The sequence below is a fragment of the Carica papaya genome, chromosome 2 (genome assembly GCF_054855325.1).
Source record: "Carica papaya isolate Zhongbai chromosome 2, ASM5485532v1, whole genome shotgun sequence".
Classification (NCBI taxonomy): domain Eukaryota; kingdom Viridiplantae; phylum Streptophyta; class Magnoliopsida; order Brassicales; family Caricaceae; genus Carica; species Carica papaya.
In genome coordinates this window covers 27,705,449-27,710,851 of record NC_142310.1, presented here as the reverse complement: position 1 = coordinate 27,710,851, position 5,403 = coordinate 27,705,449, and positions in this window count along the sequence as shown.

The following is a 5,403-nucleotide window of genomic DNA, read 5'->3' as shown; positions in this document are numbered from 1 at the left end:
CTAATCATTGAAGCTCGATCTTGCATGCTGATACTTTAATGTCTTGAACCTGAGGATTAAACTTGGAATAATGTATTTAACATATAGAATAATAATAAAAATTAATTTTTTTAATTTTAATTATTTTTTTTAAGAAAATTAGATTTTAAACGTTTTTGAAATAATTTTTAAAAGTCAAGATCAAATTGTAAATAAAGAAAGATATATTTGAAAGAAAAGTTTGAAAACAGGGACCAAATCACAAAAAAAGAGAAATGCGGCCACGTAGAACGACCACGTCAATGGCACGATGAGTCAGAATGCATCGTGTGGTGGACACGCTGGCACGGGCTCCACGTGGGAGCCATGCGGGCGATTTGCGTGCTTGGTGATCCAACGGCCTGTGCTCACTAGTGCACATACTAACAACCTGGATTGACTTCCCGAATAGGTAAAATCGGACAGCTCACATGCTTTCGATCAAACAGTCTAGATCCTTTTCCCTAATAAATACGATCAACGGCTCAGATTTGCAAAATTGACCAATCGAACGGTCTGAGACACACATGTGAGGGAAATCCAGATGCCATAAATAGGTCAGATCGGACGGCCCTTGCTGCTCCATGTGTCCCTGCACGAACGACCCTGATTGAAGAAGGAGAGGTATTTAAACCTCTTTTGGCCGGCTCCCCAAAACCCTAGTCGCCAAGTCGACTGGAGAAGAAGAAGCAAGGGGTGTCATAGGGAGCTCAGACACCGGAAGAACGACGGTGCCGCTACGCTGGAAGCTAAAAACGACACTAGTAAGTGCTGTTTTTCCCCCATTCATCCAATTTTTCCATTATAGACCATTTTAAACTATCATTGATGTAGAAAAACCCAAGGGAAAGTCGTAAATCGAGAAAACAGGCGGTGTAGCTAGTTGCGTCGTCGTGCCAGAGGCCAAATCAACGCCAGTAAAGTAAAGATTTCTCCTTTTGTTCCATAAAATGCTTCGTAATCATGTTTTAAGTTGAATTCCACTGTCACTATATCAGTTTCGCCGTAACTGAAAGAGAGAAGCGATGAGGAAGAAGAACCAGGTGGTGGAGCTCGACGGCACCGCCGCGTCGGAACCCCAACCTGAACTCCCCGTGAGATGTTTTTGTCTTTTTGGCCATTTTTCGTGTACTTTTACGTTACTTTGACGTATGTTTTGATCTTAGCAGGAAAAATCCAAGAACCAAGAATCACTGGGAACTGTAGTGAAAAAGGCAGTGTTTTGGACACCGACCCAGGGTAAAAATCCCTCACCCCTTTTCCCTGTTTGGTAAAATTGAAGCTAAACTGATAAATAAACGAAAAATTTAGTTAATCTACAGTAATCTAATTGATTAAAGTACAGATTGCCAATGGAACAAGTAACCGGTCAGTTTATATCTGTTTCAGTTTTAATTCCAGTAAATATCCCTATAGTTGTTTATTATGCTATTCTATTCACTGTACTATTTACTTTGATATGTTTGTCTTAAATTCTACGGCGAATATGGTAAAGCCTCTCTATACATTTTGTTCTGTCATTCAGTTGTATGTTTAATAGGTTTTTATCGGTATAATGCATGCTTATTTCATGTGCTTACCCTAAAATGTGAATTCATTACTCATGCATTATTGGAATATCGATATATGTGCCTCTTAAGGTTAAATAGTAAATAAAAAAAAAGATATGCATGAATTAATGGTATCAAATAAAAGGGTTTACCGGGTGTCTTGAAAAAGAGTGTACGGACTTGGTGCATAGGATAAACCCTATCATGGACATTACCATCAGTCGAAAGGGACTGAGAAGTCCCATACTAGAAGGGGTTGGGAATTATTTTAATTACGTTCATACCGGATGGGGTATTGAGACAGTTGTGTGTTTTGATGCCCATTACCGGATAGAGTGTGAGTACGACTGTTTGATTATAAAATGAACACTCGTGTTCACGTGTAGTGGAGACCCTTATAGACCCCTAGTGACACTTGTAGACAAGGTAAAATGATAAAGATGAATGTGATAGGAATCCAGTTTTGGAAAATAATAAAAGGTTAACTGTTATATGTCTTTAAAATGTGCGTTGTAGGTTACTATCCTGATATTTACCTCAATAGATGATATTTAAGAACTTACAGGTGAGTTAAGAAAATTAATGTTTTCAGTTAAACGAGTTTTATAAAAAAATGAGCTCCATTGGTTGTTTTATGATTTATACAAATATTTAATTTTCCGTATCAGTAGTAAGATATTGATATTCTTACATAGCTAGTGTAGCTCACCCTTTATTATTAATCATTTCAGATCAGGACGACCAAAATCCAGATCTTGAACAACAAGAAAATTAGTTAGAAGATTGCCTCTCCGCTTCTATATTTTCGAGCAGAGGTTGTTCACATTTATTTTCTTATTAATTTTTTTTTTCATTTAAGTCTTTCAAGGGTATTTTCGTAGCCATATTGGGCATTCTAAGTAAATTGTGCAAGGAATGTAATCCTAAACCCAAATTGCTTATGCTAAATTAGAAATTTTAGTATTGTTTAATTTAATTATTTTTGGGTTATATTCTTGAAATCCCAGGTATGAGTTTGGGCTTTTACAGTTGATATCAGAGTCGCGTTACTCGAAATCATTTCTTGCACATAGGGTTAGAGTAATTTAATGCAACCTGAATCTCAACCATTGTCATGAAATATAGGTAAAAGAAAATGAGGAGAGGACAACCCCTACTAAGTAGAGTAGCCCGGGAAGGATCGCTTCAGAAGGATGTTGATCAGCTCTTTGAGATGCTTGAGAGATTCATCTCTGCCTAGTAGACTAGGGAGGAGAGAAAGGAGTTGTCTGATTCCCTTCCACCACTGCCACAATATGAGTCACCCCACACCAAAAGATCTAGTACCCCCACGGTACAACCCAGCTCCTCCATAGTATCATCCGATACCACCACAGTACAATCTGATGCATCCACCATATAACCTGGTACCGCCACAGAGCCACTCGATCCCTCTCCAGCACAATCCAATTCTCTTTCAGCAAGACCCAGCTCCGCCTATGATGGACTCGGGCTACATCAAGAGGTACAAGAGACTTAATCCATATACTTTTATAGAGACATCCACTTTTGAAGAAGCTAAGTACTAGTTAGCAAAGACAGAGAAGGCCTTCGCGACCCTTGGAGTAGTTCTCAAATAGAAGATTGTCCTTGCCACTTGTATGTTCGTAGGTGAGGCATAATGTTGATGGCAATTGAAACATGCTATTCTACCCACTCTAGTCACCTGGGAATAATTTTTGACAGCCTTCAATACTGAGTATCTTTTAGAACACATCCGACATCTAAAAAAAATGAAGTTTGCACACCTGATCTAAGAAGATTTGTTAGTATCAGAATATGCTCGAAAATTACTAGGGTTAGGCCAGTACTTCCTTGACAACATGACAGATGAAGACAGAAAGGCAAGAAGGTTTGAATGAAGTCTTCGTCATGAGATCAGACAACAACTGTATGTCTTCAAGCTTGGTATTTATTCAGTGGTCTTGACCAAAGTATAGTTGATAGAAAGGAACCTCTACATTTTCCCCCCAGCAGTGGGCAACTCTAAGCCCCCCGTTCTGCATTGTAGGCTAGCACCTACTACACTGAACTAGTAAAACAAGAGAATAAGACCCATAAATCAGGCTCTTCCACAAGCTCTGATAGAAGGACACGGTAAGGTTTGCCAGTACTGTGGCAAGGATAATGGAGAACGCCCTTACTGTCGTCTCAACAATACTTACCGTATATGCGATAGGGCCCAACACTACGCGAGAGAGTGTTTACGAAATTAGAATCAGACTAGACTTGCAGTTCAGGGCAGAGTCTACACACTCACCCAACAGGATACTGAAGTCAATCTCGATGTGATATAGGATACGTATATTATATGCAACTACTTTGCACATGTTTTGATTGATACTAGTGCTTCACATTCTTTTGTTTCACATGCTTTTACTCAAAATTTAAATGTGCTACCTGAAAGTCTTGATTTTGTATTGTTTGTGTCCACATTTGAGACGGGACATTACTAGAGAATGTTATGTACAAAACTTGTATAATAGAAATAACATGTAGGGAATTGAGCAAAGATCTTATAGCACTTGACACGGAGGATTTTGATATAATTCTGGGATGAATTGGTTAGCAGCGTATTATACTACTGTGGACTATTATTACAAGAAGCTTGTATTCAACATTCCTAATGAAGAGTGGTTCACTAATTAATAAAATCTTAGATATTGTTGACACCTGGTAGCTACATTGTTTATTAAATGCATTTAACTTAATTATTCTTTTCCACGTTAGGTAAGCCTGAGGAAGAGATTTACATTCAAGATATCCTGTTGTCTGAAACTTTCTAGACGTGTTCCCTGATGAACTCCCAAGGCTGCTAGTAGATCAAGAAGTTGAATTTGCTATAAATCTTCATCCTGACACCCAACCCATCTCGGTTGCTCCATACAGAATGAGTCATGTCAAGATGGAAGAACTGAAGAAACAGATCAAAGAGTTACAGGATAACGAGTTCATCCAACGTAGCATATCCCTTTATGGTGTTGGAGTCACATTCGCAAGAAAAAGTGATGAGCCCTTGAGATTGTGTATAGACTACAGAGAATTGAACAAAGTCACAATTAAGAACAAGTATCCCATTCCCAAGATTGAAGATTTTTTTGATTAATTACAGGGGGGCCTAAATTTTTTCCAAGATCAACCTGCATTCAGGACAACATTAGGTGAAAATCGAGGAAAAAGACATTCTTAAGATGTCCTTCAGGACCCAGTATGGGCATTATGAGTTATTTGTTATGTCGTTCGAATTGACTAACGTGCCTGCAATTTTTATGGATTTGATAAACATGATCTTCAGACCGTTCTTGGATCATTTTGTAGTAGTTTTCATTGATGATATCCTTGTTTACTCTAAGAGTAGAGAGGAACACGCTCAGCATCTGACTCAGGTCTTATAGATTCTCAGAAAAAAGAAACTATGTGCAAAGCTGAGTAAGTGTAAGTTTTAACTTGAACCGACTTCCTTCCTAGGACATAGTATCGAAAAATGGAGTATTAGTAAATTCTGACAAGATTGATATAGTGATGGGTTGGAAATAGTTGAGATCGGTCAAGAAAATTAAAAGTTTCTTGGGTATGACAGGTTATTACTACAGATTTGTAAAAAGATTCTCAAGTATAACTGCCCCCTGACACGACTTACAAAGAAAAATGTCAAGTTCGAATGGAATGAAAAATATAAAAAGGGCTTTACAGAACTTAAGGAACGACTGACTACTGCACCAGTATTGGCTCTGCCGAATGGAACATGTGGGTATACAGTATACAGTAACGTGTCCTACCAAGGACTGAGTTGCAT